The sequence below is a fragment of the Wolffia australiana genome, chromosome 9, assembly GCF_029677425.1.
Source record: "Wolffia australiana isolate 7733 chromosome 9, ASM2967742v1".
NCBI lineage: Eukaryota > Viridiplantae > Streptophyta > Magnoliopsida > Alismatales > Araceae > Wolffia > Wolffia australiana.
Window position 1 is genome coordinate 4216134 of NC_135843.1, and position 23189 is coordinate 4239322.

General features: G+C 42.8%; 1 long non-coding RNA gene across 1 annotated transcript; it reads right to left on the reverse strand.

Annotated features, from left to right (window-relative positions):
• Window positions 1-8199: 8199 nt before the first annotated feature.
• On the reverse strand, window positions 8200-9124 carry LOC144707779 (uncharacterized). Its single transcript, XR_013582542.1, has 2 exons — window positions 8944-9124; window positions 8200-8825 (listed from the first exon to the last, which is right to left on the reverse strand). It is a non-coding gene; the product is annotated as an uncharacterized LOC144707779 (long non-coding RNA).
• Window positions 9125-23189: the final 14065 nt, after the last annotated feature.

Below are 23189 nucleotides of genomic sequence, written 5' to 3' on the forward strand. Positions count from 1 at the left end.
TAGGGAGCAAGGGACTTTCCTTAAGAATTTGTGCTTAAGTTATATATTTTATAATACTTTTAGAAGTTGGTCTAATACATATGAAGATAAAAAACTAATTAAATAAAAATAGAAAACAAGGAAAGTTAAAAGATAATTATAATATTATAATAATATTAGTAGGCAGAAAATTTTATTTTTTGGATTTTGTAGGAGTGTTTTAAAGCCAAAAAAAATAGGAAATGGAACAGCTGGCGCTATGGACTTAGTCAAAATTCGGCTAAGTCCGGATGCCAAATGGGGAAAGTGGCTTGGTGGAGGAGAGAGAAAAATTGGACTGCACTAAAACCAATCTAGAATAAGTTCTAGAATGAATCTTAGAGCGTGGTTGATGCCGGACGTCGTCTCAACGGCGTTCGACCGTCACCGAGGGTAGGAACTCGGTGTCGTAACACTAACTAATCGGTTCACGTCCGCAACGTCAACCGATGGATATGCGAGATCAGATATGAATATGTGACGGTAACGAGAATGATGACCCTAATATGGTACGTGCAATGTGCCGACTAGCGACGAAGTGCCAACCCGGAGCGGGGACGGGGTCGCCAAGCTGGGTCGAACCAGCCCTCCAAGTCGTCCGAGGTGGGTCGAGGGCGCGCACGCCGTCAAATGGGATGACTCCACTGGAATGCTCACACGCGTCGGGGCATCCCGACTCGTACCGGACAGGTAAGATGCTCGTCTTTGTCTCGTCGTTCTCTCAATCTGTCTCACTCACCTATCTAACCCGAGCGCAGTGGAGGCAATGCGAAACAGTACTGTAAGAGATAAAGGAACCGAGGATCAAGTGGAGAAGCTACCTTCGTCGCGCTGGCGACGGGAGCTTTAGTGTCGTTCGCCCAAGGTGGCCTGACTCGGTGGCTCGAGATGATCCGGCTCGGCAGCGCGCCAGTCGTGCAGGACCACGACCGGATCAGCGGAGTCCGGTGCGGGCTTGCTCGGCGCAGGCGAGGTCAGTGCAGGCTCGCGGCGGTTCGACGGCCGGCTCAACGGCGGGCGGTGCAGGTGTGCTCGGTGCAGCCTAGCTCGGGCAGGTCGCGGAAGCAGCGGCAGCACGCGCGGAGCGTCGACGGTGGAGACGGGTGTGGCGGCGCGCGCGGCGGCGCGACACAACGCGCAGGCGGCGCTGCGGCACGGTGCACGGGCGGCTCGCGGCAGCGGGTACGGCTGCCGGAGGTAGCAAGCGGCGGCTCGCGCGGCGCTGCGCGAGATCAGATTCGGCGCGGGCGGCGCTGTGCGGGCGCGACGGTTCGCGGCGGCCCGGTGGTGGCTCGCGCGGCGGTTCGCGCGGGTTCCGGCTCGGCGCGGCGGCGCTGCGCGGCCGCGATGGCTCGCGGCGGCCTAAGCGGCGGCCGGAGCGGCTGCTCGCGGATGCAGGAACAGCGGTGGGTCCGGCGGCTCGCGGCGGCGGGAGCGGTGCTGGTGCAACTCGACTCCTCCGTGTTCTCCCTCTCCTTCTTCCTTCCCTCTCTCCTCCTCCTTCTTTCTTCATCTTCTTCTTTCTTCTCTTCTTCTCCACGACCTGACCCCTTCCCTTCCAAATGTGCAACTTCTAATTTAGGTCAAAGGGTCCGGGAAGCGCCCACCTCTTCCCCTTATATATGGGTGAAGATGGGCCCTTCCTTAAGTCCAATAACACAAAAGAAAAGGAAGGAAAATAAGCAAGAAAATTAGGAAACGGGGTTGTCAGGCCCAACATAAAAGGGGGGGGAGGGAAAGGGTTCCTCATATAGGCCCTTCGCTCGCTACACGACAATACGAATAAAGGGAAAAACTATAAGATAAAGTAACTGACTGTAACGGTGTGCTCCGGTGGTCGGCGTCCGCGTCATGCCGAGTAACAGAATGTGGGATCCCGTGTTGCTACGGCGGCTCGTCGTGGTGGCTGGACTCGTCTCGTGGCGAGCTTGGTAGTGCCGGCTTCTCGGTGCTGAGTCGGGACGCCCTCGCTCCTCTACTGCGGGCTGGACGACGACCGGTGGTGACGCGCCATCAGTGGTTGGATGCGTTGGAACCGTCTAGATATTGGCTAGCTGATTCAAGACAACCAAAAGACAAAAGACGAACAGAGAAGAGTGAAAAAGGAGAAATGAGAAGATAATCTCTTTGTCACACACGCCAAGGTCCAAGGGACTTCTTCTTCTCCTTTCTACTAGCTTCTTCAGCCCTGGATGCTTCCTACTCAGCCTGGCACTCACTGAGGAGAATAAATCTATGAGTCAATTGCACTTATGTCACCAAACATTACTTTGGATTGAATCACAAGAGGAATATTACAATAGGGTGAAGGGGTTTATATAGGGAGAGAGAGCAAATGAGAGCCATTGGATTTTTAATACAATGGATGGCCAGATCTTCTTTTCAGGGTCATGATCAACGTCCATTATGGTCCTCCAATCAGTATTGAGACCTTTGAAATACCCTCGGACATTCAAGGTTTCAATCCTTAATTAGCATTAAAGGTGGTATCTTTAAGTATCCACACTTTGATGTTTTGTGGATTGAATGGCTGGATCTTTTTTTCTGGCTTGGATCCACGTCCAAGGTTGTCCTCCAATCAGCATTTAAGCCCCTGAAATGTCCATAAATAATCATGACTGGACCTTCCCTTGCCTTCCTTTCTTTGGCCCAACATGCCTCCATAGTGGGTTTAGTGGAGCTTCCTTAATGGGCCTTTAGACTAGAGCCATTTGTCTTGCTTTGGGCCTTCTTTCTTGGCCCAGGGTTGTGGCTGAGCCTGCTCCTCTGTTCCAAATAGCTTCCTCTTCATTTAAATGTCCTCTTTATTCATGAAAGTTTCATCTAATTCCTGCATCTTCCACATAAACTAAGACGAGAGTGAGATTTATTCCACTTAACTCATTGAGTTAAGTGGGGTTAGTCCCACAAATGATAAGAATGAACTCCAAATTAGAAAAAGGTGATTATATTTCATGATTTTTCACAAATTAACATAAATGTTGATAATATCTTCAGATAAAGATAAAGAAGTAGAGAAATTAGCTAGAATTGCACATATGTATTACTATCATTTTGGATTTATCACAACTACATAATAAATTTAATTGTTGTTGTAAATTTAATTTGGCTTCAATCAAATAAATTTGTATAAACAGAAACTTACTCAAAGATGTATACGGAGAGTAAGGTCGTCTCCATCGGGACTGGCCTTTAAGTGTAGATTCAATAGTTGAGTTATTAGTTAACAAAATTTAATAATAATACTAAGGATACTGGTAATAAGAAGAGATACTAATTAATAAGTTTAGGGGACATTGCTTTAGTAAGATATGTATAGAAAGGGGAATATTAGATCTATGGATATATCTTTTATAGCTACTAAGAATAAGAAAAAATTAAGATACTAGGTAGCTAGTGAATAAATATAAAGTACTTAATAAGAGTAATTAGTAATAAGAGGATAGAACAAAAAATAAGAGTTATATAGAGGGGTATATATATATATATTCTAAGAGAGAACAGAGGGAATAGAGAAGTATTTATATATTAATAAGATAGATAGGAAGAGAATAAATGAGTATCTGACTATAATATTGGAAGAAGTGAAAGGATAATAATAATCTTAAGAAGTCTTTATAGAACTATAGAATAGGTTAGAATTATAGAGTACTACTTATATCAGTAAGATTTTGATTGCATAATTAATATAGGTATTTTTAATTGTTTTTATTTTTCTATATATATTTTTATGGCATTTTAAGTTCTACTTCTGAGATTATAAGGCTCGATTTAGTCGAACACCTAATAGTTGTTCGACCCAATGGTCCAACAAAGTCAAAATAGGAGTTAATGTACTATTTATAACATTTTTATACAGTCTATATGTTTATTTATATTTGATTTCAAGAATATTGGGTCGCTTTAGTCGAATACCCAAGAGGTGCTCGACTAGATGCCCCTAAGGGGCGTAGAAGAAGAGATATTTATATAATATTTACATAATAGTAAGTTTTTAAATATTTTATATAGGTTTTATAAAGAGAAGAGGGTGTTTCTATCGAACGCTTGTGAGGTATTCGACAGAATGCCCGATAGATTTTGATTAGAAAGTGAGTGGAGATAAAAGGATTGATTTTCTCGAACGCACGTGAGCTGTTCGATCAAATGACCAAAATAAGATGGAATAGGTTCTATTAATTTGATATAGTTGATTAGCGTAGAACTTAGTTAAATTGAAGAATATTGATTGAACACGCTAGATGTTCGATGAAATGCCGCAATGAAATCAGCAAATCAGAATTAAATGTTAATGCAATATGTAATGAAATATTTGGTGAAACTTTTCATTAAGATCAAAATGGATATCTGAGGGATAATCTATGAAGTTTAAATCTCACCGAACACCCTGATTGGGAGAACCGGGATGGCAGCATCGGTCGCCATCGTCGAGCTTCTGTTTAGACGTTTACCTGCTCTCCTCCTCTGTTTGGGTGCAACTTGATGGAGATATGACTTCCCAGATCTTCTCGAGAATGCTTAGAGGCTTTAGAGGCGTGTCACTGCGACTCGCCAGCTACTAGGTCACCTGCGAGAGTCCTCCGCCACCCCTCTTTTATGGCGGCCGGAGATGCTCAATTTGGGCCTCCGTTCCCTTTTAATCGATTGGGAGGGACGACTTAAGCCGTCAGATTGAGGGGCACGGACTTGGGAGTCTTCCCCCATCATTGGATCGCTAAGTGGTATTTTTTGCTGGCCAAAAACAGCCTCCGGTCGGTGGCGTCGACGGCCACGGGCAAGGGTGGACCAAAATACCCCTGGCCGTTGGAGATTATTCATCAAAATATGCCGCCACGTCAGCGAGCCCGGTCAGCCGACCCGTCAGCCGCGCTTCTTCTGATTTGTCCATCGAGGGGTCCCACAACTGTGTGAGCCTAAGAAAAAGAAATAGAAATATGTTAAACAGACGGAGTAGATCTCTGCCGTCCGATCTTCTTTAAAAAGATTGGACGGCTATGATCATATCCATCTTTTAAGTAAGACCGAAAAGAGCCGAGCCGTTGATCGGTGCCGTAGTCCCTTTGATTATAACAAATATCTCTCATTTAATCCTAGTCGTTATCATAAGATGGGTGCACCGATCCCTGTCGTTCATCATGTCGTGGACCCATCTTCTTACAACAGCTATGTCAACACTTAATCTCTACCATTATAACTATCTACGATTTGATCCTGGCCGTCTATGTTTGATCCTGATCTATCTTTGAACTTACATTGATTCCTATATTCTAAGTCTCTAACGAGTATAGAATATTATCCCATTGTAATAACTAATATTTATTAACATCCTAACAGGAGCGTTGGCGCAGAGAACGAGTAAAACTACTCCGCTATCACCAGCCTGCAAGATCATCGGTGTTGACGACGTTGAGCTTGTCCCTGAGAAAACAAAAACGAGCTTTTGGTAAAGGCTTTGTTAGAACATCAGCTACCCGATTTTCTCACTGAATGAATTTAATCTTCAAGGCTTTTGAGGAGACTTGTTCTCTGACGAAGTGATAGTCTATTTCGATGTGTTTCATTCTTGCATGAAACATAGGATTTTCAGCTAAATACGTTGATCCCAAGTTGTCACACCAAATCGTGGGCAATTCTTGAGGAATTGTTTGGATTTCGTTGAGCAGTGATTGGATCCACGTTATCTCAGCGGTTGCATTTGCAAGTAACTTGTATTCTGCTTCGTTGCTTGATCTGGCTAGCGTAGCTTGTTTCTTTGAACTCCAAGACACCAGGTTTCTTCCCAAAAAAAACAAGATACCCTCCTGTAGACCTTCTATCATTACGATCTCCTGCCCAGTCAGAATCACTAAATGCACTAATTGACATGTTAGAATCTCTGTGAATCAGTAAACCAAATAAGATACTTCCTTTAAGATAACGAATTAAATGCTTTAGAGAAGTCCAATCCTCTACATTAGGAGAATGCATTTTCTAACGGGCTTTGTTTACTGCAAATGAAATATCGGGCCTGGTAAGAGTTAAGTACTGTAATACACCAACTATTTGTGTGTAGAAGGTTTCATTTAGAGGTTTGTTATCATCCTTAGATGTCGAGGACACAGCAATTGGAGTCGTCATTGGTTTTGAGTTTTCCATTTTCTCTTTTTGAAGAATAGTTAGTAGATATCTTGATTGTGTTAAGATGAAGCCCTTTGGACGAGGTATTCATTCAATTCCTAAAAAACATCTTGGAGGTCCAAGATCATGGATAGCAAACTGTTTGTGTAAATGATAAACTACGAATTTAATTGATGTAATACTGAACGGCCGAGATCGACGGCTCGTATTACGTCACGGAAGGTGCGATGCGTGCTAAGTAATGTTAATGAATGCACTTTGAAATTCTCAAGAGCAGGAGGACAGTCCGACGGAGGGTTGAGGAGTACAGTAAGTCCTAGGAGGGACGAGTAGATCTGATCGACTCCAAGTGACCCGCGGGTTCACGATCGAGCACGACGTGAGGGGTGTGTAACCACCCGGCGTTGTTCACCTCCGAGAACAATGACCTGACCTTCTATCCCAAAGAAACCTTAACACTCGAGGAAGGGTGGCTAACCTATCCAAACGTAACGAAACCAAACGGCAGCGGAATGCGATAGGGGACGACAACACAGAGGAAAATAATAATACTGTTAAGAAGAGGATGGGAGTGTGTCGAGTAAGAACTTGGCAGTAGCAGAGCCTGGCGACAGTGATCCTGGCGAGCAATCGATAAAAGTCCCGAAACGGAATAACCAAGAGATAGCGATCCCAACAGTAACAGCGTCCGGTGACAGGGATCCAGGTAGCAATAGGCCTGGCGAGCGGTCGCACGTAGCCCAGAACCAGGTAGTCTATCAGCCACAAACCAAGCAACAGCCCCACTGGCGTGTAGTCACAAGAAGCCTCGAGTCCGAGGGAGGGGAAGCAATATCCCAAGTAGCGATGATCTCCTTTAGCGGTAGAACCCGCCGTTAATTCCCGCTCGGTGGAGTTGCAGAATAGCTATCGGGAACCCGATTCAGAAGTCGATCGTGAACACTACAACCCCGAACAACCGGGACCGGTTCCCTCGGTGTCTCAGAAGGGAGTCGCGCTGGAATGGGGCCAACCGGCAGAAGATAACCGAAGCAGTCCGATGGACGCTCGGGGCCGAAGGTAGAAAATGCAGAAGCCATTCGGAGGACGCCTCGGGTGAGCGACGAACGAGGGGAGACGGCAAGAAGGTCGACGGCGTTGTTGCAAGAGAAGGACGAGGACGGCGAGGCCTGGTGCGCGGGAGGAATCAGCTCGGGGCAAAGGGGCCCCTCGGTGGCGGCGCCTGGTCTCGATCGAGGGCGAGGAGCCGGCTTATGACCGGGAATCAGTCGGGGAACCTTTCTTCTCGCGGAAGGGGATGGGACTCCCGAAGGTGCTACGGTGAGGAAGGGGTGGGGAGAAAGGGATCGCAGCAAGCGACTGGCATCCGAAAACTGGGGCTTATTACAGTTTGATAAAAAAATGAAACTCTGGATCAGAAAATATAAATGCATCCTCATCCGCTCCACCCTCACCTAGTTGTTTATATATTGTCTCAAAGAAAGGACATTTTCGACTAAAGCAATCAACAATGAAAGAGTTACGCTAAAACTTATACAATGGTTTCAACCCATATTTATCAACCTAAAATCACCTCGTCGTTTTCTGATTTTATTGTGTTTTCATGACACCGCTGCAATCTGGGAATCATTCTACTGGATTATTTTAGATTTTCTATTTCTATAAAATTCAGGATATTCGAAATTATTTCCACGTCATTGAACATGCGCATGCGTCTCGGGCCATATCATTTTAGGATATAAGTACGTTGGTCATGTCCTCAATGAGAACGATCACCTTGAATGTGAAATATTGGAACCTCATTCAAACTTCATTACCGGTTCAACCGGTCGTGCAATCCGACCGCTCGCTCTCACGGGCTAAGTGCTCATACGACCTTTCTTATGTATCTGTACGTTTCTGGCACATCATAGTAACGAGACGAGGAAGATTTATCCCAATCTCGTCTCCCTTATCGCTTAGGCTTGAACCGGAAACTTGACGGAAATACTACAAACGATTCTCTTTGCACGTGTCCCTCACACGCAGATCCTCTGAGACCTTCCTAGTGGTAGCAGACGTAAAGACACATAAATAACATCACCTTCTTACCAATCGATAATTGTTGTTACAACAAACAGCCCAAGAAGGGTTCTCCGGTCTTTTTCTTATTCTTTCGCGAGTCGAAGGCAAAGTCTTATTCTCCCCAGGTTGAGAGCAAGCATGTAGGCATCGGTCGCATGTAGACAAGATAATAGAAGAGTACGAACCAATGAATGTCTTCTGATCCTCCAGCGCAATAGCGGGCGCAAGGAGCAGCGTAAGCGCAGTCAGGAGGAGAACGGACAGAAAGACAAGCGGACGCTCAGCCATCTCGTCCCTCCCTCTTCTCAGATGACAGATGCTCCTGCTGACATTGGCAGAAATGATGCAAATATATATAGGTTTATTGGCCCTTAGTATGTGGTTTTCTGCGTTCCGACGGTCCACATCGCCGAGAGAGAGACGCGCCAAAAAATCACCGGCTGTACGACGTTGATCTCTGTTTTTTTTTCGTTGTGGTTGATGGTATAACGACCACTATCTTGCGATCAAGTGAAATAAAATGTCATGTGCCTCTGGAGCCGCCTAACGAATGGGTTGTAGGAATAGATCCAGATGTCTAACCTGGAAATTTTCTCGGCATGGCTTGAAATCGATAAGTTTCGTTCCTGCACAAAGTATTGAGTTAATCTTAATAAAAGTTATCTCACATGATCATAGAAAATAAACCTCCAAATCCCTCTGAAGATCCATGTGCGAGTGTGCTGCAAGATTCTTACTGCTTACCTCTTCATCGCTATGTGATTTTTATGTTCCACTTGAGTCGCCTGATCAGAATATCTGACACAATTTGTTGGTTTGAGAAGGTCAATTTTATGCAAGGTCCAAAGTAGTGCGAATCGTCAATCAGGGGTGTTTCGCGTTTGAAATCGAAAATCTGCTTGAAGCTTAATACTATCCTCTCGTCGTTTCGTCACAGTGGATATACCTTGTAGATAAGTTATGTTCAGAGTGTACTATACGCACGTAGTCAACGAGTATCTCTGATTATGTACACGTAAGCTACCTTTAACTTCGTAAGGTCTCTTTCATCTATAGGATGTGCTGAATATTACGCCGTGTAATAAATCTAAGCAAATATTATACGAATGATACATCGGTTTCACCATTATATGTTAGGTAGATTCTGGATCGGCATTAATGGCTAGTCGAATGTGCTCGACGGCTGGATCTTGTGGAATATCGATACAAAATTTTCTGGCATGACAGCTGCGGTTTGCTCGAAAAATTAAATATATTATACTCCAATACACTGAACCGGCATGAACTCTTAATACTTTATGTTGTCGTCGGCACGCCTATTTGTTGGTTGATGTTAGTTGTGAAACTATTTCAGACTACAGCTGCGACGAGTAAATGTTTCTTCGGAGGAAATTGTTCACCAAAACACAATATTACACATAAAAGCCAATCTCCTTCTTCCTTCGTAGACACCTTTTATGTAGGTACACCAGCGAGTCTTTTTACATTTCTTCGTGTCAGCGACAGAGACTTCGCAGACTAAACATAATACGGGATACGTGTGATGGGGCCATATTTTAATTTGAATTGGATTGAACAGGATGCAATATTTGATTCTACAATTCGTTGAGTTGTCCGGCTCCAATATAAGTAACGTTTATTTAATAATTTCTTCCACGTGAGTCACTTTTAAATATCTATGTCAGCAATGACCTAAGATAGAGTAAATGGGTCTGGACGTATGACTATTCTCGGCCGTTAGGACAGCGGACCGAAATAGTGCACATTCTTTCATCATGTTACATTTTATTGCTCTCCACATATCTATTTCGGATTGCATTTGAATAGGAATATCATAGCTCACTGCACAGTTCCTTCAACCTCAAAAATTGTAATCATTATAATTTTCGGAAATAGTTGAGAATGTTTCCGCATTTGTCATAATCTCATTTCAAACTGAGGAGTAACACTTATCCTCGCACCAAAGAAATGATGTTTTGGCCATATAAATTGTATATCAGTATGATAGAAGAAATTATGATGCGAATTATGATGCGAATTATGTCACAGGATCGATCGTATTACGTCACGGGAATTATGATGCGAATCATGTGAGATATAATTCAAGTAATGAGAAAACGGTGAATGAGCAGTTAGGGAATCGACGGATAACGGCGTCGGCTGTGCCAATCAACGAGAGAAGAATGATCCTAAGATCAAACTCCCAATGACCCGCGAAATCAACTAGACGCTTAAGCGGTGAGGGGCGTATGACGGCCCTGGAGTGTTCGGCGTCCTAGTCAAATGAATATCCCTTCAACCACAAGAATTCCCTACTCTCGACAATGGTGGCTATCCTATCAGTGCAGAGGAAAGTTGGGCAGAGGACGCGATAGCAGGTGACGAGACTGGAGAAGATAATAATGCTGGAAATATGGAGGGAAGACGAGAATGACCTTTGGGTCGCTTAGCCCACGGTGTAGAGAATCGTCCCGACTGATAACGAGGTGCGGACGAATCGTTGGAGACGACAATCTGGATGCGGCTGACTCCCAGCGGCGTGGTCAGCGGACGCGGGACGACTCTGGCGGGCAGGGTCGACGGTGCACAGTGGGCGGGCGTGCGGCCGGCAAGGGCGTGAGGTGCGCGCACGGGCAGGCTGGCAAGCGCGCAGAGGTGGCCGCCGCGTGCGGGCATTGGGCGGGCATGTGAACGCCCACGCGAATGTGGGGTCCCGGCGGGGAGAGGAGGGCAACGAGGGGGGCGAAGGCGGTAGTGATTGGACTAGTGGGGGGGGGGGGGGCGGACGGGCGGGGGGGGCTGGGGAGGGCGACCAAGAAGGGGTTGGGAAGGGAGGGGTGACGGGAATCCAAGAAATGGAAGGGAAGAACGGTGGTAGATCAAGAAAGAGAGGGCGGAGGGTTGAGGATTCAAGATTTCAAGAATTCAAGAACGAGGGGTGGATGACAGATCAAGAAAGTGAGGGCGGAAGGTTGAGGTTTCAAGATTTCAAGAATTCAAGAACGTGGGGGAAGCGGGGGGGGAGAAATGGTCAAGAACGTGGGAGGAAGGGAACAAGAACGCGGGGAAATGGATCAAGAACGTGTAAGAAGGGATCAAGAACGTGGAAGAAAGGTTCAAGAACGTAGAAGAAGGGATCAAGAACGTGGATGAGGGGTTCAAGAACGCGGAAGAAGGGATCAAGAACGCGGGGAAATGGATCAAGAACGTGGGAGGAAGGGATCAAGAACGCGGGGAAATGGATCAAGAACGTGGAAGAAGGGTTCAAGAACGTGGAAGAAGGGTTCAAGAACGTGGAAGAAGGGATCAAGAACGTGGAAGAGGGGTTAAAAAATGCGAAAGAAGGGATCAAGAACGCGGGGAAATGGATCAAGAACGTGGGAGGACGAACGGGAAGGCCAGGACGAGGATGGTTTGGGTTTCAAGAAAGGGGTGGAAGAGATGGGAGATGGAGGAGAGTGGAGATCAAGAACCTGTCAAGAACGGGTTTCTTGATCGGTCTGGGCGAGCTCTCTCAATGGAGCGGATCTCCCAGGTCGACGTCGCGTCGTCGTCATCGTAAGCCTCCAAGAACCTCCGGAGTGATCTCGCCGAAGGCCTTCTCAACTTTTGACGGCGTCAACTTCTTGAACTTCTTTAAGCATACCAGAGTGATCTCGACGACGCGTTTAAGCCGCGTTCCTCTCGGAATGATCTCGACGAGAGAGACGTGGGCTCTAAACACGGAGTGATCTCGATGTGGATGGGGCTAGCCAACCCCCCTACGCTACGAACTACGATAGGGGGGAGACGAATTGTGAATAAACTTTTCAACAATGACTCCAAATGTTCCTTGGGCATGCCATCCCCTTATATAGGGAGGATGGGTGCCAAGAGAACGTGGGAGAGGATGAACCATTGCAAGACGTGGTTCGGCCTCTCCTTACAAATTCAAAAATATAATTATAAAAGTAAAAGGGAAATGACGAGGACGAGGTCTAACAACATTGGCCCAGTCCACTACTCCGAAAATACAAACAATCATGAAATGAACATAAGTAAAGATAGGAGTTCTTACGCGGGGTACTTGAACCCCGGGTGGCGAGCATCCGCGCAGGCTGCTCGACGTGGCTGCTGTCGTCCTGGCGTGCCGTCACCAGGATGGTCCTCCATCACTCTCCTTCTCTAAAACTCTACATTTGTGCTAGTGTTATAAGGAGTTTTGTTGTAATTGAAAATCTGTGTGTGCCTACTGATAAATGTGACTAAGCTACTTACTCAATATATCACCTCTAAAGCTAAGTTTGCTGTAATCTGTTACGTTGTGTTTCTAATTGTTTGAATACCTTGAAATAAAAATATAACTTAATAAAACTAGGGAACCTTTGATATGAAAACTAATTACTTTATTCTGTACAATGGTCGGGTAAAAAAATATTGAAGGGATTAGGATAAGCATGTACATCAAAACTAATTTTACAAATAAATGTTAAACACCTCTTAAGTTACTAGGATGTTTTTACAACTCTAGTTCAAATGTTGTAGAAAGTACGAAAAAAAAGGGAGTGTTAGATCTTCATGAGAATAAAACTTTTATTAGGTGAGGTTCAATGGTTTTTCAACATTTTGAGTCTAATTAGTTATTAATCTTCTTGGTGCAGGTTACTAGAGTACTTAAAAGAATACTGTTATTTGATTTTATAAATAATAATATTTTATCAACGTAGACTTGGTTTAAAAATATAAAATATATATGTAGGCTTGTTTTGGGTTTTGAGCCCAATACCTCAAGAGTTTATTTTAAAAAGGAGGGCCTTTAACCGTTCCTCCTACTTTATTTTTTGGATATGAAAGAAACAATTATATATATAATACCTTTTTAGACCCATTGGGGTAAAGGGACTATAAAAGCACCTTTTTTGGAAAACGTGCTCACTTCTTTGGGCGCCAACTCTCTTTCCAAGTTTCGTGCTCACCTTGGGGTCTGAGATCTGTTCTTGCTTAAGGGCTTTAAGCTTCAAGAAATTGGGTCTTTGTTGGTGGATTGATTCAACATTCACTCTTTGGGATCTGCATTCATAAAGACTAGTGAGATTGTTTCATAATAATTGCTATTAAAACTTTCAAATCCACATTCATGAGATATTGGGCAATTGATTCAACTCTGGTAATCTTGTTGTGAACATAATAATAGTTTCAACCTGTGATCTAAATCTTGAATTGAAGTTGTGATTATTCATCACTCATTTTATATTTCTTGATTCTTCAACCTGAAATTCAAAATTGAGTACTTGAATCTGAGTTTAATAATCTGAAATCTGAAATTGGGAATTCTAATTCGATTCATGATACTTTAATCTGTAATTCAGAATTGGGTATTTGAAAAAAATTGGATTACTTACCTGAAATTCTAAATTGACTTTTCTTTTTTTGATCCCTGAAACCAAATAGTTCAAAGTTGACATTGATTTTCCTAATTTGATTCTAAAATTCTTGATTTAATTACTTGAAGACTGAGCTGATTATCCAGATTTAAATGGACGATTAACTATTCTGAAATGCATTCTTGTTAAATCGACTTTGTTATAATCAATCTATTATTAATCATTCATCTTATCCATATCAAATTTGCTTAACTTCATAAAGTCAGTGCATTCACATAATTTGATCATAACACATAATTTGATTCGAAATTAACTATTAGTAGAATTTTATCATTTCATATCAATTCAATTAATCTGATTGTGACCATACTCATCAAGTGAATGTATTTGTATTTTTTTATTCATTTCAATCGGAAATCTGATTGAAAATTTGATCATATTTGTTTAGGTCATTGATTTGATAATACTTCAGCTAATCTGGCGCGCCTAATTTTGACTTGATCACTTCTGATTAATCAACTAATAGATTTACTCATAACATTGATTTGAATCAACCAACATTATTTTATCCTATTAAGTAAATTGAAATCGATCACATCCATTATTCTAAATTGATCACATTTAAATCTGGATCAATTTCAACTGATCATATTTGATGTTATCATTGATTTAATCATAATTGATCACACCATGTATATCTAGTTTCATTTGATCACCTTGTGGAGAAAGTTTAATCAATCTGAAAAATTGACCTGATTTTGACTTTATAAATTACTTTTGACCATTGATAATTGATTGAATACAATTAGGACCATTGAACTAGATTGAGATTGTTATTAGAGTTTATTTGATCAGATTGAGTCTATTAAATTTGACTTGAATTTATTGAATTGAATTTGAATTTCCAACAGGTTTCATTCTACGATTTTCAGTTTTGATTGAAATTGATTATTAAGATTCCGTACTTAATCCATATTATATTAGATAATATCAACCTGAAGTTCACTGGAGGTGACGTATCACTCTGAAGTTTATAGTCAACTGTCTTTTGATCGATTAAGTTATGAAATATATTTGTACTGAAATTGGTAAATCTAAGAAGTTAGTGTGTTGACCAAGGGTCAATTTGGAAAGTTGGGCTTTGCTCTATTGCAGGTAGGTGGTCACCAAGGCTGAGAAGATTTGCTTTGGTCATGACAAGGAGGGTGGACGTTAGGAGCTCCATGGTGCTGTGGAGACGTCTCTAGTTTCCTTGTTCCTTGACATGAATGTAATTCTAAGGCGAGAGTGACGCTCACCCCTCATATAGTGAATTGCGGTTTTTTGTAGGACTTTCACGAGGCCTTTGAGCCAGTGACTGTCCTGAATCTAGACAACCTCCCGCGGCTGCATTAAGGGCACTTTTGTGACCCCAAGCAAGGTAAAAATACTGTGTTAAGGTGAGAAGAGTGCTTGCAAGACAATATTAAACAATGAATAATAAAAGGACAATTAGATCGCATAAATACAAAAGTAGACTAATTTACCTCCCTCTTAGTCAACAATTGGTATCAGATCTAGTACTTGCATTATTGACTATTAGTAGTCAGCAAGTCCTATAGCGGTGGGAGGTGATCATTATACTTAATTTTCACCTACATTAGATGGCACTAACTATGCTATTGGGAAAGTTAGGATGGAGACGTATGCGATGGGAAAGAAGCATGCAGTATGGAGTAAGATTGTGAAGGGAGTTAAGAAACCTTTTGATTCTTATACTATGGAGGAATTAGAACATAATGGAGCAGCTAGAGATATTATATTTGGTGCTATGAATACTAACATCTTTCATCAGGTTTCAAGCTATGAGACGGCCAAGGAAATATGGGACAAAATTCAAATTTCCCATGAAGGCTCATCACAAGTGAGAGATACTCAGCTACGTATTTTGGTGAATGATTTTGAATCATTGAGAAAAGAGGCAGGCAAAAATATTCATCAACTAGCTGGTCAATTTAATGCATTACTCAATGCATTAAAGGGTTCGATAAAGACTATTCTTTACTAGAAATGAATACCAAATTACTTAATTCACTTTCTAGTGAGCGGAATGAAAGTAATAGCTATTAAGGAATCCAAAAATTTAAGGACAACATCTTTAAGTGAAATTGTTGGATCACTGATACTCATGAACTGAATGAATCAAGAGGAAATGGTGCATCCACTTCTTAGTGTAAAAATAATTGAAAAACTCTTCAAGCGAAATCAAATGGGTCAAAGAATGATAGCCTTAATGAATTATATAAGAGTTTGAATAAGTTGTTCAACTTTAACGGATCAACTCCCGCTCCTAAAGATAAAAACTCCTCATTGGATGAGGAAGAAATAGCTATGATATCTAGAAGGATTGCAATATTAATAAGGAAAGATTCAGTCAAAAGAATACTAAAGTTTGCTATGAGTGCAACATGCCAGAACATTTCAGTGGTGAATGTCCTGAATGCTCAGAAAATAAGAATAGCAATGGATACGTGCACAAGAATTCAAAGGACAAGCAGAGAAAGAAGAGAGCATTTAAGGCAACTTGGACTGAATCAAGTCATGGCAGTTCATCAAAAAGTGAAGAGGAAAAGCCAAACCTATGCATGATGGCAAAGACAAGACAAGGTATGATTTCTGTTGATGATGATGCCATAGATGCATCTAATTAAATTGTTTTAGAATAACTTGAGCAGTAAAGAAAGAAAAAAACTAAAGCTAGGAAATATAAGGAAGAAATTCATCAGTTGAAATGAAAACTGTCTTTGATTAACGCAGAGCTTGAAAATTATAGAAACTTAAATGCGAATAGTTCAAAATTTCTGAATGAAATGAATGAAAAATTATAATTACGTTCGAAAAAGAATGTTGGATTAATAAACGAGAGTTCATCATTGCATTCAGAAAATTCTTCACTAAAAAATGAAGTTGAATAATTTAATGTTGATGCCTGTTTGCCTTAGACTTTCTGACGGAGTACATCTATCCAGCATCGTCCTTCTCCTCCCTTGTTGTGGCTGACGATCTTCTGCCGTTCCGACTTCTTCTTTGTCTTGAGCTGTAAGTGTTGCTGGAAGAGCAGGATATTGAGTGTCTAGATCTTCCTCAGCGCTAGTCCCAGCCTTAGACCTTGTTAAGACCATCAATATCCGAATAAGTAGTTAGAAGTACTGTTTTTTGAAGGTTAGATGCCCTCAACTTTGGCAAAAGAGGAAAAAAATACAAATTCACTAAAAACAATCACCGTGCTCCCCGGCAACAGCGCCAGTTGATAATTCAGATTTTGGGGTAATTAGTGATGAGCTAACTTCACTAATTAGTGTCGTAGGTTTATCCGAATTAAAACAACAAAAAAAATTAATAACCTTACCAGCGTAGGGAGAGTAAGGGTCGATCCATAGGGAGCAAGGGACTTTCCTTAAGAATTGGTGCTTAAGTTATATATTTTTTAATACTTTTAGAAGTTGGTCTAATACATATGAAGATAAAAAACTAATTAAATAAAACTAGAAAACAAGGAAAGTTAAAAGATAATTATAATATTATAATAATATTAGTAGGCAGAAAATTTTATTTTTTGAATTTTGTAGGAGTGTTTTAAAGCCAAAAAAAATAGGAAATGGAACAGCTGGCGCTCTGGACTTAGTCAAAATTTGGCTAAGTCCGGATGCCAAATGGGGAAAGTGGCTTGGTGGAGGAGAGAGAAAAATTGGACTGCACTAAAACCAATCTAGAATAAGTTCTAGAATGAATCTTAGAGCGTGGTTGATGCCGGACGTCGTCTCAACGGCGTTCGACCGTCACCGAGGGTAGGAACTCGGTGTCGTAACACTAACTAATCGGTTCACGTCCGCGACGTCAACCGATGGATATGCGAGATCAGATATGAATATGTGACGGTAACGAGAATGATGACCCTAATATGGTACGTGCAATGTGCCGACTAGCGACGAAGTGCCAACCCGGAGCGGGGACGGGGTCGCCAAGCTGGGTCGAACCAGCCCTCCAAGTCGTCCGAGGTGGGTCGAGGGCGCGCACGCCGTCAAATGGGATGACTCCACTGGAATGCTCACACGCGTCGGGGCATCCCGACTCGTACCGGACAGGTAAGATGCTCGTCTTTGTCTCGTCGTTCTCTCAATCTGTCTCACTCACCTATCTAACCCGAGCGCAGTGGAGGCAATGCGAAACAGTACTGTAAGAGATAAAGGAACCGAGGATCAAGTGGAGAAGCTACCTTCGTCGCGCTGGCGACGGGAGCTTTAGTGTCGTTCGCCCAAGGTGGCCTGACTCGGTGGCTCGAGATGATCCGGCTCGGCAGCGCGCCAGTCGTGCAGGACCACGACCGGATCAGCGGAGTCCGGTGCGGGCTTGCTCGGCGCAGGCGAGGTCAGTGCAGGCTCGCGGCGGTTCGACGGCCGGCTCAACGGCGGGCGGTGCAGGTGTGCTCGGTGCAGCCTAGCTCGGGCAGGTCGCGGAAGCAGCGGCAGCACGCGCGGAGCGTCGACGGTGGAGACGGGTGTGGCGGCGCGCGCGGCGGCGCGACACAACGCGCAGGCGGCGCTGCGGCACGGTGCACGGGCGGCTCGCGGCAGCGGGTACGGCTGCCGGAGGGGTAGCAGAAGCGGCGGCTCGCGCGGCGGCTTGCGCGGGATCATATTCGGCGCGGGCGGCGCTGTGCGGGCGCGACGGTTCGCGCGGCCGGTGGTGGCTGGCGCGGCGGTTCACGCGGTTCCGGCTCGCGCGCGGCGCTGCGCGGGCGCGATGGCTCGCGGCGGCCTGAGCGGCGGCCGGAGCGGCTGCTCGCGGATGCAGGAACAGCGGCGGGGCCGGCGGCTCGCGGCGGCGGGAGCGGTGCTGGTGCAACTCGCCTCCTCCGTGTTCTCCCTCTCCTTCTTCCTTCCCTCTCTCCTCCTCCTCCTTCTTTCTTCCTCTTCTTCTTTCTTCTCTTCTTCTCCACGACCTGACCCCTTCCCTTCCAAATGTGCAACTTCTAATTTAGGTCAAAGGGTCCGGGAAGTGCCCACCTCTTCCCCTTATATATGGGTGAAGATGGGCCCTTCCTTAAGTCCAATAACACAAAAGAAAAGGAAGGAAAATAAGCAAGAAAAATAGGAAACAGGCTTGTCAGGGCCAACATAAAAGGGGGGGGGGAAAGGGTTCCTCATATAGGCCCTTCCCTCGCTACACGACAATACGAATAAAGGGAAAAACTATAAGATAAAGTAACTGACTGTAACGGTGTGCTCCGGTGGTCGGCGTCCGCGTCATGCCGAGTAACAGAATGTGGGATCCCGTGTTGCTACGGCGGCTCGTCGTGGTGGCTGGACTCGTCTCGGTGGCGAGCTTGGTAGTGCCGGCTTCTCGGGTGCTGAGTCGGGGACGTCCTACTGCTCCTCTACTGCTGGCTGGATGACGACCGGTGGTGACGCGCCATCAGTGGTTGGATGCATTGGAACCGTCTAGATATTGGCTAGCTGATTCAAGACAACCAAAAGACAAAAGACGAACAGAGAAGAGTGAAAAAGGAGAAATGAGAAGATAATCTCTTTGTCACACACGCCAAGGTCCAAGGGACTTCTTCTTCTCCTTTCTACTAGCTTCTTCAGCCCTGGATGCTTCCTACTCAGCCTGGCACTCACTGAGGAGAATAAATCTATGAGTCAATTGCACTTATGTCACCAAACATTACTTTGGATTGAATCACAAGAGGAATATTACAATAGGGTGAAGGGGTTTATATAGGGAGAGAGAGCAAATGAGAGCCATTGGATTTTTAATACAATGGATGGCCAGATCTTCTTTTCAGGGTCATGATCAACGTCCATTATGGTCCTCCAATCAGTATTGAGACCTTTGAAATACCCCTCGGACATTCAAGGTTTCAATCCTTAATTAGCATTAAAGGTGGTATCTTTAAGTATCCACACTTTGATGTTTTGTGGATTGAATGGCTGGATCTTTTTTTCTGGCTTGGATCCACGTCCAAGGTTGTCCTCCAATCAGCATTTAAGCCCCTGAAATGTCCATAAATAATCATGACTGGACCTTCCCTTGCCTTCCTTTCTTTGGCCCAACATGCCTCCATAGTGGGTTTAGTGGAGCTTCCTTAATGGGCCTTTAGACTAGAGCCATTTGTCTTGCTTTGGGCCTTCTTTCTTGGCCCAGGGTTGTGGCTGAGCCTGCTCCTCTGTTCCAAATAGCTTCCTCTTCATTTAAATGTCCTCTTTATTCATGAAAGTTTCATCTAATTCCTGCATCTTCCACATAAACTAAGACGAGAGTGAGATTTATTCCACTTAACTCATTGAGTTAAGTGGGGTTAGTCCCACAAATGATAAGAATGAACTCCAAATTAGAAAAAGGTGATTATATTTCATGATTTTTCACAAATTAACATAAATGTTGATAATATCTTCAGATAAAGATAAAGAAGTAGAGAAATTAGCTAGAATTGCACATATGTATTACTATCATTTTGGATTTATCACAACTACATAATAAATTTAATTGTTGTTGTAAATTTAATTTGGCTTCAATCAAATAAATTTGTATAAACAGAAACTTACTCAAAGATGTATACGGGAGAGTAAGGTCGTCTCCATCGGGACTGGCCTTTAAGTGTAGATTCAATAGTTGAGTTATTAGTTAACAAAATTTAATAATAATACTAAGGATACTGGTAATAAGAAGAGATACTAATTAATAAGTTTAGGGGACATTGCTTTAGTAAGATATGTATAGAAAGGGGAATATTAGATCTATGGATATATCTTTTATAGCTACTAAGAATAAGAAAAAATTAAGATACTAGGTAGCTAGTGAATAAATATAAAGTACTTAATAAGAGTAATTAGTAATAAGAGGATAGAACAAAAAATAAGAGTTATATAGAGGGGTATATATATATATATTCTAAGAGAGAACAGAGGGAATAGAGAAGTATTTATATATTAATAAGATAGATAGGAAGAGAATAAATGAGTATCTGACTATAATATTGGAAGAAGTGAAAGGATAATAATAATCTTAAGAAGTCTTTATAGAACTATAGAATAGGTTAGAATTATAGAGTACTACTTATATCAGTAAGATTTTGATTGCATAATTAATATAGGTATTTTTAATTGTTTTTATTTTTCTATATATATTTTTATGGCATTTTAAGTTCTACTTCTGAGATTATAAGGCTCGATTTAGTCGAACACCTAATAGTTGTTCGACCCAATGGTCCAACAAAGTCAAAATAGGAGTTAATGTACTATTTATAACATTTTTATACAGTCTATATGTTTATTTATATTTGATTTCAAGAATATTGGGTCGCTTTAGTCGAATACCCAAGAGGTGGTCGACTAGATGCCCCTAAGGGGCGTAGAAGAAGAGATATTTATATAATATTTACATAATAGTAAGTTTTTAAATATTTTATATAGGTTTTATAAAGAGAAGAGGGTGTTTCTATCGAACGCTTGTGAGGTATTCGACAGAATGCCCGATAGATTTTGATTAGAAAGTGAGTGGAGATAAAAGGATTGATTTTCTCGAACGCACGTGAGCTGTTGGATCAAATGACCAAAATAAGATGGAATAGGTTCTATTAATTTGATATAGTTGATTAGCGTAGAACTTAGTTAAATTGAAGAATATTGATTGAACACGCTAGATGTTCGATGAAATGCCGCAATGAAATCAGCAAATCAGAATTAAATGTTAATGCAATATGTAATGAAATATTTGGTGAAACTTTTCATTAAGATCAAAATGGATATCTGAGGGATAATCTATGAAGTTTAAATCTCACCGAACACCCTGATTGGGAGAACCGGGATGGCAGCATCGGTCGCCATCGTCGAGCTTCTGTTTAGACGTTTACCTGCTCTCCTCCTCTGTTTGGGTGCAACTTGATGGAGATATGACTTCCCAGATCTTCTCGAGAATGCTTAGAGGCTTTAGAGGCGTGTCACTGCGACTCGCCACCTACTAGGTCACCTGCGAGAGTCCTCCGCCACCCCTCTTTTATGGCGGCCGGAGATGCTCAATTTGGGCCTCCGTTCCCTTTTAATCGATTGGGAGGGACGACTTAAGCCGTCAGATTGAGGGGCACGGACTTGGGAGTCTTCCCCCATCATTGGATCGCTAAGTGGTATTTTTTGCTGGCCAAAAACAGCCTCCGGTCGGTGGCGTCGACGGCCACGGGCAAGGGTGGACCAAAATACCCCTGGCCGTTGGAGATTATTCATCAAAATATGCCGCCACATCAGCGAGCCCGGTCAGCCGACCCGTCAGCCGCGCTTCTTCTGATTTGTCCATCGAGGGGTCCCACAACTGTGTGAGCCTAAGAAAAAGAAATAGAAATATGTTAAACAGACGGAGTAGATCTCTGCCGTCCGATCTTCTTTAAAAAGATTGGACGGCTATGATCATATCCATCTTTTAAGTAAGACCGAAAAGAGCCGAGCTTCGTTGATCGGTGCCGTAGTCCCTTTGATTATAACAAATATCTCTCATTTAATCCTAGTCGTTATCATAAGATGGGTGCACCGATCCCTGTCGTTCATCATGTCGTGGACCCATCTTCTTACAACAGCTATGTCAACACTTAATCTCTACCATTATAACTATCTACGATTTGATCCTGGCCGTCTATGTTTGATCCTGATCTATCTTTGAACTTACATTGATTCCTATATTCTAAGTCTCTAACGAGTATAGAATATTATCCCATTTTAATAACTAATATTTATTAACAAACGAACAGGAGCGTTGGCGCAGAACGAGTAAAACTACTCCGCTATCACCAGCCCGCAAGATCATCGGTGTTGACGACGTTGAGCTTGTCCCTGAGAAAACAAAAACGAGCTTTTGGTAAAGGCTTTGTTAGAACATCAGCTACCCGATTTTCTCACTGAATGAATTTAATCTTCAAGGCTTTTGAGGAGACTTGTTCTCTGACGAAGTGATAGTCTATTTCGATGTGTTTCATTCTTGCATGAAACATAGGATTTTCAGCTAAATACGTTGATCCCAAGTTGTCACACCAAATCGTGGGCAATTCTTGAGGAATTGTTTGGATTTCGTTGAGCAGTGATTGGATCCACGTTATCTCAGCGGTTGCATTTGCAAGTAACTTGTATTCTGCTTCGTTGCTTGATCTGGCTAGCGTAGCTTGTTTCTTTGAACTCCAAGACACCAGGTTTCTTCCCAAAAAAAACAAGATACCCTCCTGTAGACCTTCTATCATTACGATCTCCTGCCCAGTCAGAATCACTAAATGCACTAATTGACATGTTAGAATCTCTGTGAATCAGTAAACCAAATAAGATACTTCCTTTAAGATAACGAATTAAATGCTTTAGAGAAGTCCAATCCTCTACATTAGGAGAATGCATTTTCTAACGGGCTTTGTTTACTGCAAATGAAATATCGGGCCTGGTAAGAGTTAAGTACTGTAATACACCAACTATTTGTGTGTAGAAGGTTTCATTTAGAGGTTTGTTATCATCCTTAGATGTCGAGGACACAGCAATTGGAGTCGTCATTGGTTTTGAGTTTTCCATTTTCTCTTTTTGAAGAATAGTTAGTAGATATCTTGATTGTGTTAAGATG